Here is an 11,019-nt window from a genome sequence, read left to right as displayed (position 1 = left end):
TTCTTAAGTACCCTTCTGTCAACACTGGATTTTCATTCCTTAAATGATGAACACCATGTCTTATTTTAACTGCTATTTGTATTTTTGGAAGACAAATGCATGTGCTAATTGAGAGCTTAGATTTTCTTGATATAAAAAAGGAAGATGAAATTAAATTTATTAAGATTGCACAAGGTATGCCACATGACACCTATATTGTATTTTCATCTATGTAATACAATTATTTTGCCTGAAATTTTAGATGAAAAATTTAAAAATTGAAAGACTGGTATTTTTTTTCCCCAGTTTAAGAGACAGAGTCAAGTTTAGTGTCTTTGACCCAAAATTCACGTTCTTCAAATTTACAGCATTTAACACTTTTTAAAAAACTTTTTATTTTATATTCAGATAGATATAGCCTTCTTACAAACAATGTTGTGATAGTTTCAGGTGAAAAGTGAAGGGACTCAGACATATATATACATATTTTTGCCTAGAGAATCCCATGGACAGAGAAGCCTGGCAGGCTTCAGTCCATGGGGTCGCAAAAAGTTGGACACGACTGAGCGACTAATATATTTTTATATCGTTTCACCCACAGACACTCCTCCCATCCAGGCTGCCACATAACAGTGAGAAGAGTTCCATGTGCTATACAGTAAATCCTTGCTGGCTATCCATTTTAAACATAAGAGTGTTCATATCCATCCCAAACACCCTAACTATCCCCTCCCCCCCATCATTCCCCAAGCCCGGCATTCACAAATTTTACAGCATTCACTCTTCATTAATCTAAATGTATCTTTAAAAACCAACCTCTGCAGACACACTATATAACTCTACTATTATAATAATGCTTAATAAGAAACACTTTAGAGTTCATGATCTTGGAGACTGTGTCCTTGACATCCTTATTTCTCAGACTGTAGATCAGGGGATTCAACATGGGGATGACCACCGTGTAAAACCCAGACGCCACTTTGACTGTGTGCCTGGAGGGTGTGGAGTTGGGCACAGAGTAGAGGAAGAGGATGGCGCCGGGGAAGATGCTGATGGCAGTCAGGCGGGAAGCGCGGGTGGAGAAGGCTTTTCGGCGACCACAGGCTGAACGCATCTTGAGGATGGTGACAACAATAAATGCATAAGACAGGAGAATGATGAAGAGTGTGCTGACCTCATTAAAGGTGGCAGAAATGAAAAGCAGCAACTGGTTGAGATAAGTATCAGAGCAAGAGAGGGAAAGCAGGAAGGAGAACTCACAGAAGTGGTTGATTGTGTTGAAACCTCAAAATGATAATTTGGTAACAGAACATGTGAATGCCAAGGAGCAAGCTACACCCCAGGCATAAGATCCAACCACTAACGTGGCACAGAGTCTTGGGGACATGGCCACCATGCAGAGCAGAGGGTTGCAGATGGCCACGAGGCAGTCATAGGCCATCACAGCTAATAAAAAGGACTCAGTCACCACAAAGGTACAAAAGAAAAAGAATTGTATTTCACAGCCTACAACTGAAGTGGTTCTGTCTTCTACCATGAGGTTCACCGTGGTCTTGGGAGCAACAATGGAGGAATTAGAAAACTCCACAAAGGGGAGGTGGCTGAGGAAAAAGTACATGGGGGTGTGCACTTTGGGGTTAATTTTGATGGTTGCAATCATCCCAAAATTCCCTGCCACAGCGACATCTTAGATGGTGAAGAATGTCAAGAGGGGGACTTGCAACTCTGGGTAATCGGAGAAGACCAGGAGAGTGAACACGGCCCCACTTTTATTTCTCTCTTGATAGAAACATGGTTTCTATTTGTCAGAATCTGAATCAGTCCTAGAAAGAAAAATATTAAGGGTAATAAGGATGTAAGACACTTGGTTAATGCTTCCTTTCCAAAGCTGGAAAAGGAAGCAAAATGTCTCTTTTAGAACTTCTTTCTGTTATTTACTCATGATTGCTAAATGTCTAAAATTTTAAAAAGATAACCATTTAAACTTTTCTTTAAATAGCACACTACCATTATTGAACTTTTTGTTTTGAATTATAATTTCAACATTTAGAGATAATATGAAATCAAAAGACTTGGGAGTTATTTTCAGTGAAATTCTTCTATAGCACTTTTAGGTCATCTTGAACATTATAAATTCATAAAAGATTAACCTAGCCTAGTACCATAACTGATTATTTCAGTCCTAAAACTAGTAGCAGAAGTGAGAAAATTCTAAATAAATTACACTTTGCATCACATGTTCACAATGTGACACTAAGAATGGCCCCTCTAACAGTTTACATCTGTGCCTTTATTGTTAATTCCACATGATACTTTAACATTTACTTTTCTTTCTGACTCAGTAAATCTATTGTCAAAATAAACCTTAGTTAATTTTTTTCAGATAGTGTTCTTCTCAACCCAGGGAGCCCTAATTATCAATCCCACCTCATTGTTTGTGGAATAATAACACTGAACAAATAATAAGGATAATACAGTCTATGTCTTTATCAAAGATATGACAAAGCAGAAGACAGAGATCCTTGACTTTCCCTGTAACATGCAAATAAGGATCAATCTACACATCTGTGACTGGAATCTTGATCCAGAAATTTTCCATTTGTCTAAAAGAGAATCTATGTTCAACGTCTTAGTACTAAGATACTCCATTTATTCATAATCATGTTCCAATTTGTGACAAACTAGTGATCTTAAACCTATGGGAAATTGTCCAATGAAAATGTATATATCAGAGAGCTATACTAGAATGCAGCAGCAGGTGAGATGAGAAAGGAAGTTGAGAAAAATGTAACTAACACTACTAAAGATTCTAACATAGAAATGTCCATAAATAAAGACATTTATTCTGTCTCTATTATTACCTGTAAAAGAGAAAGATCAAACATTTAAGGTAGTACCTCAGTGTGATGATATTTCATGATAAAATGCTAATAGAAAAGAATTGTATTTCTCTAATTGGTGACCAGTGACCTCTCAAGGGATAGTGGTAAAGAATCCACCTGCCAATGTAGGAGATGCAAGAGATGCAGGTTCAATCCCTGGGTTGGGAAGATCCTCTGGTGGAGGAAATGGCAACCCACTCCAGTATCCTTGAGTGGAAAATTGTGTGGACAGAGTCGGGTTGGCTATATAGTCCATGAAGTCACAAAGAATAGGACGCAACTGAGCGACTCAGCACACATGCATGCACAATTGGTGACCTACACCTCTTAGACCCTACCATACCAGGACTTTTCTCTATCATTTCCGATAAGGTTGTCTCTAGTCCCATAACTCAAGAAATAGATTTTATATGGCTCAGCAGTGATGTCAGATCATAGGCAAAACTGAGACACTCAAGATCCCTATATCTTCCCATACTCATAAATTTGAGTATAAATTTTAAAAAGACAATCTATCACAAAGCTAGACATTCTAAATATAGCTGATTTGTCTAAGCCACTTGAAAATTAATATTAAACTAATGTTTTATTTCATCCAATGGATTTTGTGACCCAAATGTTATTTTTAAATTGCCGGTGAGTTTCTTTGGATTTAGGAAATATGACAGCTAATATCTTTCCTGTATCTTTCTTTTCTATTTTGTTTAATTTTTGCTCTCAAGGCTGGTTTACATACCTAATTAAAAATAGTGCCTTTTACTTTTCTTTCACTAGCATTTGTTTAATCTCTGCTTATTTTTAATTAAATATTTGTCTTTATTTCAATTTGACTACTCCTTCAAAAGTTTGTAGAAACCAGATAATGCACCTTCCACAGATTCTCAGAGCTCTTCTAACCCTCCATTCCAGGCACTTGTTTGTGTTCAGTCACTCCATTGCTTCAGACTCTTGTGAATCCATGGACTGCATGTAGCTCGCCAGACTCATTTGCCCGTGGAATTTTTTTCCAGGCAAAAATACTGAAGTGGGTTACCATTTCCTACTCCAGGGGATGTTCCTAAATCAGGGATCAAACCCGAGTCTCTTGCATCTCTTGCACTGGCAGTAGATTCTTTACCACTGTTCCACCAGGGAAGCCCTGTTGTTTTAAGGGGTCAGCTGAGCCAGTTCTCACACAAAGCTCTGTAGGCTGAGTCCACTTCCTCTTCCTTTACAGTTCAGATTGGTAACTTTCACAATGACTCAGTATTACTCAAGGACTCTCTATGTCTAAATGGTAAATTTTCCCTCACACTTTTTTTCTAATACCCTACTTAGAAAATAATATTAATTTTTGTTTAGAATCTTATTTTTGAATTTAATTTTGGTTGGAAGGGATATATACAGATATACTCCCTCCCTTCTGAGCCTCACTCTCCCTCCCATGCCTTCTCCTAGGTCATCACAGAGTGCCAGGCTGAGCTCCTGTGTTTCACAGCAGCTTCCCATGATACCCGCTGATGGGTGAAAGTAGAATCTCTTCTGGTTGGGAGTCACAGATATAGTCTTATATCTAGAGTCACAACCTATGGGGCATAAACCCTAGAGACTGTCTGTTGCCTCATTCTCTTAAAGCCTTGAAATGATTAAAATTAATCACAATTCTCTGATGTAATTCTTTCTTGTGTTCTATAAAACCTGGAGCAGCGTTAGGGGCATTTCACATGAACATTTGTAGGTTAAAATCACTTCTCTCAAACCCTTCCTCACACTGAACTTTTTTACAATTATAAAAATTATGCAATTATAGATGAAATCATTATTAAATATTAATTTAAGGACTGTACCATGCCAGGCATAACCTTGTTTCTCCATAATTTTACTCTAACATATGGAAGAAGTATGAAGGTCCAGAATTTAGATCATCATGATTCATTGAGAGTTAAAGCAGAGATATTTACAAAGCTAAATATTTAGTTTGGACAATGAACTGATCCCTTTAAAATAACTGTTCTGTTCGATTGCACCACCACGTCCATTCCATTAATTACTTCTGTTTATTGAATTATTGAAATAACACATATTCATTGTAGAAACCAAGGACTATAGAATTTAAATAAGGAAAGTGAACACAGTAGAAATAATTTTTATTAACTCAACTCCATTTCAAATCTCACAGTCAAGTTTAGTAAATATGACCAACATTACCCGAAGTACAAGATAAAGGTGAGCATCTGTATTGGTGCAGTGTGGCATCATTTATCCCCTGACATGATGTGATGAGAAACTTCACCTCTGTGACATTCTTTCCACAGAATCTATTATCTCATTTTACTATAAGAAAATTATTAGGCAAACCCATATCTGCAAGCATTCTGCAGGATACCTCATCCATACTCTTTAAAATTATTGAAGCCAAAGGAAAATAAAAAGGAAAGAGTCAAAATTTGTCACAGATCAGACATTAGGGAGACATGATGACAGTACAATGTGGTACCTGGATTGGGTCCAAGAAAACAAAGAGGGAATTAAAGGGAAAAAGCTCATGGAATCCAAGTAAAATTTAGATTTTAGTGATCATATTGTACTAATATTTATTTTTATTTTATTGTGGTAAGAACATTACACATAAGACCTACCAAATTAAGATATTTTAAATGTACATTGACTACCAATATGATTTTTGTACAGTATATGTCTAGAACCCATTTAACTTTCTTAATTGATATTTTATGTCCATTGATTTGTAACTTCCTGTTTTCCCCTCCTATTGCCTCTGACATCTATCACTCCACTTTTTGACTCCATGAACATATAAGTGGAGTTATACAGTGTCTTTCTGTGACTGACATATTTCACTAAGCATACTGTCATCCATGTGGTAATTTACTGCGTAATTTCTTTCTTTTTTTAATGCCATTTTTATGTACATGCCACATTTTCTTGATCCACTTTTTGGCCCATAGACATTTAGGTTATTTCTAATCTTTGTTATTGTGAATAGCTCTGCAATGAACAAGGGAATGTTAATATCTCTTTTAAATCATCATTTTAATTTTTTTGAATTAAATAAATAAATATTCAGAAGCAGAGTTACTGGATTATCTGAGCATATATTTAATTTTTATACTATGAAAAGCCACCATACTATTTTCACAAGTATATTTAAGTAACAATCAGAAGACAATTTTTCCATGCCAGTTCTCACTATCATAATTCTTTATCAGTGATTTTTTTCAGAGACGTTCAATTCTGACACTATTGATCTTTTGGACTGGCTTATTCTGTTTATGGGGAGCTATCCTGTGCAGCTTCTCTGGCCTCTGTCTACTAGACGATAGTACCTTCACCTCTGGCCCCTGCACTGTGACACCAAAAATGCCTCCAGATATTGTCTATTGTCCCCTTGGGATGTGAAGGGGAGTGAATAAACCACTGACCATCTTTTACTCGATTCTGGTAGATTTTCATGTCCTTCTAGTTAACTTATATGTAATTAAATATCTATTTCCTTATCTCCCAAATACTATTATATAAGCCACCTGTATTATCGTCAATCCTGGGAGCATGGTGTCTAAAATGTTTATCCTTACAATTTCTTCCCATTGTTTTTGTTTGTGGTCTTGTGAGTCAGCACTTGTTTTTCCATGCCAGGCCAATTGGTGTAAACAACAGTGCAGGAATGGCGAAGAGGAGCTAACCCACATCCGAGGTCAGGGGCCGCAGCCGAGAGGAGCTACCCTGCGTCCTAGGTTAGGGACAGCGGCCGAGAGGTGCTACCCCATGCCTGAGGCCAGGGGCTGCGGCCAGGAGGAGCAACCCCACCTCCAAGGAGTGGTGGCTGCATGGGCACAGGAGGGCCTAGAGGAGCTATTCCACGTTCAAGGTCAGAAGGGGTGGTGGTGAGGAGATACCCCTCATCCAAGGTAAGGAGCAGTGGCTGCACTTTGCTAGAGCAGCCGTGAAGAGATATCTCACGTCCAAGGTAAGAGAAACCCAAGTAAGACAGTAGGTGTTGCAAGAGGGCATCAGAGGGCAGACACACTGAAACCATACTCAAAGAAAACTAATCAATCTAATCACACTAGGACCACAGCTTTGTGTAACTCAATGAAACTAAGCCATGCCCATGGGGCCACCCAAGACAGGCAGGTCATGGTGGAGAGGTCTGACAGAATGTGGTCCACTGGAGAAGTAAATGGCAAACCACTTCAGTATTCTTGCCTTGAGAACCCCATGAACAGTATGAAAAGGCAAAATGATAGGATACTGAAAGAGGAACTCCCCAGGTCAGTAGTTGCCCAATATGCTACTGGAGATCGGTGGAGAAATGACTCCAGAAAGAATGAAGGGATGGAGCCAAAGCAAAAACAACACCCAGCTGTGGATGTGACTGGTGATAGAAGCAAGGTCCGATGCGGTAAAGAGCAATATTGCATAGGAACCTGGAATGTCAGGTCCATGAATCAAGGCAAATTGGAAGTGGTCAAACAGGAGATGGCAAGAGTGAACATCGACATTCTAGGAATCAGCGAACTAAAATGGACTGGAATGGGTGAATTTAACTCAGATGACCATTATATCTACTACTGCGGGCAGGAATCCCTCAGAAGAAATGGAGTAGCCATTATGGTCAACAAAAGAGTCTGAAATGCAGTACTTGGATGCAATCTCAAAAATGACAGCATGATCTCTGTTCATTTCCAAGGCAAACCATTCAATATCACGGTAATCCAAGTCTATGCCCCAACCAGTAATGCTGAAGAAGCTGAAGTTGAACGGTTCTGGGAAGACCTACAAGACGTTTTAGAACTAACACCCAAAAAAGATGTATTTTCATTATAGGGGAATGGAATGTAAAAGTAAGAAGTCAAGAAATGCCCGGAATAACAGGCAAATTTGGCCTTGGAATACAGAATGAAGCAGGGCAAAGACTAATAGAGTTTTGCCAAGAAAATGCACTGGTCATAGCAAACACCCTCTTCCAACAACACAAGAGAAGACTCTATACATGGACATCACCAGATGGTCAACACTGAAATCAGATTGATGATATTCTTTGCAGCCAAAGATGGAGAAGCTCTATATAGTCAACAAAAACAAGACCAGGAGCTGACTATGGCTCAGATCATGAACTTCTTATTGCCAAATTCAGACTGAAATTGAATTGAAAGTAGGGAAAATCACTAGACCATTCAAGTATGACCTAAATCAAATCCCATATGATTATACAGTGGAACTGGAAATAGATTTAAGGGACTAGATCTGATTGATAGACTGCCTGATGAACTATGGACTGAGGTTCCTGACATTGTACAGGAGACAGGGATCAAGACCATCCCCATGGAAAAGAAATGCAAAAAAGCAAAATGGCTGTCTGGGGAGGCCTTAGAAACAGCTGTGAAAAGAAGAGAAGTGAAAAGCAAAGGAGAAAAGGAAAGATATAAGCATCTGAATGGAGAGTTCCAAAGAATAGCAAGAAGAGAAAAGAAAGCCTTCCTCAGTGATCAATGCAAAGAAATAGAGGAAAACAACAGAATGAGAAAGACTAGAGATCTCTTCAAGAAAATTAGAGATACCAAGGGAACATTTCATGCAAAGATGGGCTCGATAAAGGACAGAAATGGTATGGACCTAACAGAAGCAGAAGATATTAAGAAGAGGTGGCAAGAATACACAGAAGAACTGTACAAAAAAGATCTTCACAACCCAGGTAATCATGATGGTGTGATCACTCACCTAGAGCCAGACATCCTGGAATGTGAAGTCCAATGGGCCTTAGAAAGCATCACTACGAACAAAGCTAGTGGAGGTGATGGAATTCCAGAGGAGCTATTTCAAGTGCTGACAGATGATGCTGTGAAAGTGCTGCATGCAATATGCCAGCAAATTTGGAAAACTCAGCAGTGGCCACAGGACTGGAAAAAGTCAGTTTTCATTCCAATCCCAAAGAAAGGCAATGCCAAAGAGTGTTCAAACTACCGCACAATTGCACTCATCTCACACGCTAGTAAAGGAATGCTCAAAATTCTCCAAGCCAGGCTTCAGCAATACGTGAACCATGAACTTTCAGATGTTCAAGCTGGTTTTAGAAAAGGCAGAACCAGAGATCAAATTGCCAATATCCGCTGGAACATGGAAAAAGCAAGAGAGTTCCAGAAAAACACCTATTTCTGCTTTATTGACTATGACAAAGCCTTTGACTGTGTTGATCACAATAAACTGTGGAAAATTCTGAAAGAGATGGGAATACCAGACCACCTGACCTGCCTCCTGAGAAATCTGTATGCAGGTCAGGAAGCAACAGTTAGAACTGGACATGAAACAACAGACTGTTTCCAAATAGGAAAAGGAGTACATCAAGGTTGTATATTGTCACCCTGTTTATTTAACTTCTTTGCAGAGTACATCATGAGAAACACTGGACTGGAAGAAACACAAGCTGGAATCAAGATTGCCGGGAGAAATATCAATAACCTCAGATATGCAGATGACACCACCCTTATGGTAGAAGGTGAAGAGGAACTAAAAAGCCTCCTGATGAAAGTGAAAGTGGAGACTAAAAAAGTTGGCTTCAAGCTCAACATTCAGAAAACGAAGATCATGGCATCCGATCCCATCACTTCATGGCAAATAGATGGGGAAACAGTGGAAACAGTGTCAGACTTTATTTTGGGGGGCTCCAAAATCACTAAAGATGGTGACTGCAGCCATGAAATTAAAAGACGCTTACTCCTTGGAAGGGAAGTTATGACCAACCTAGATAGCATATTCAAAAGCAGAGACATTACTCTGCCAACAAAGGTCCGTCTAGTCAAGGTTATGGTTTTTCCAGTGGTCATGTATGGATGTGAGAGTTGGACTGTGAAGAAGGCTGAGCACCGAAGAATTGATGCTTTTGAACTGTGGTGTTGGAGAAGACTCTTGAGAGTCCCTCAGACTTCAAGGAGATCCAATCAGTCCATTCTGAAGGAGATCAGCCCTGGGATTTCTTTGGAGGGAATGATGCTGAAGCTGAAACTCCAGTACTTTGGCCACCTCGTGTGAAGAGTTGACTCATTGGAAAAGACTCTGATGCTTGGAGGGATTGGGGGCAGGAGGAGAAGGGGACGACAGAGGATGACATGGCTGGATGGCATCACTGACTCGATGGATGTGAGTCTGAGTGAACTCCGGGAGTTGGTGATGGACAGGGAAGCGTGGCGTGCTGCGATTCATGGGGTCGAAAAGAGTCGGACACGACTGAGCGACTGAACTGAACTGAACTGAAAATCTTATTTAGAGCAACCTTGTTGATTCTATTTCTCCAGAAGTTACCTTATAATTTTTTTAAATTCAGTTTTGGTTAAATACCTGCCTATTCTCCCTTGAACAGTTCTACCCCAAATGGCAGAAACAGAGAGACATGCACCAAAGAGTCTTGGGCCCCTCTGTCCTCACTCCCAAGAAACACTTGTTCAGGACACTGCTATAAAGGCTTTCAGCTAAGCCAGGCCCTTCTACACATCTTTAAGGAAAATATGCACTTCTTGTTCCCGGTATGTAACGTTTGCAGTGACTCAAAATTCCCCCAAGTGATTTCCCTGATGAAGAAATAACTGAAGCTAAGTCCCAGGGACGGGGGAGCCTGGTGGGCTGCCGTCATGGGGTCGCACAGAGTCGGACACGACTGAGGTGACTTAGCAGCAGCAGCAGCAGCAAGGTATCTATTAGATACCCTACATGGGACTGTGGGAAAGGCAGCCCCCCTCCGCCCTCCAGAGGACTTGTTGATTTACCGGGAAGGCTGAGTCCCATATGTCTCCTCCACTCTCTGTGGCACAAAGCCCTAGAGAGAATCCCTTTCCTTCCTCTTCAGAGGCTCAAAACAAGCAATTAAAGCTAATTATTGTTTTCTGATGCAATTTATATTTCTTGAAAACATGAGGAAAAATCAATAGCAGACTTAGAAACATTGTGTATGAAAGTAAGTCAAAAGTTTAACTGTCACCTTCTCACTAAGCCCCATTATCATTCCCGGAGACTCCAAAACTGCTGCATAATAACATCATAGCAAAAGTTACGGAAAAGGCAATGGCAACCCACTCCAGCATTCTTGCCTGGAAAATCCCATGAACGGAGGAGCCTGCTAGGCTGCAGTCCATGGGGTCACTAAGAGTAGGGCACGACTGAGTGACTT

At 39.8% G+C, this 11,019-nt stretch overlaps 1 pseudogene; it reads right to left on the bottom strand.

Annotated features, from left to right (window-relative positions):
* Positions 1-808: 808 nt before the first annotated feature.
* LOC113882586 overlaps positions 809-11,019 on the bottom strand; it is a 36,136-nt pseudogene continuing 25,925 nt past the window's right edge.

Source organism: Bos indicus x Bos taurus, chromosome 24 (assembly GCF_003369695.1).
Source record: "Bos indicus x Bos taurus breed Angus x Brahman F1 hybrid chromosome 24, Bos_hybrid_MaternalHap_v2.0, whole genome shotgun sequence".
NCBI lineage: Eukaryota > Metazoa > Chordata > Mammalia > Artiodactyla > Bovidae > Bos > Bos indicus x Bos taurus.
Note: the sequence above shows the minus strand (reverse complement) of the source record. Positions and strands in the feature narration are given on the sequence as shown.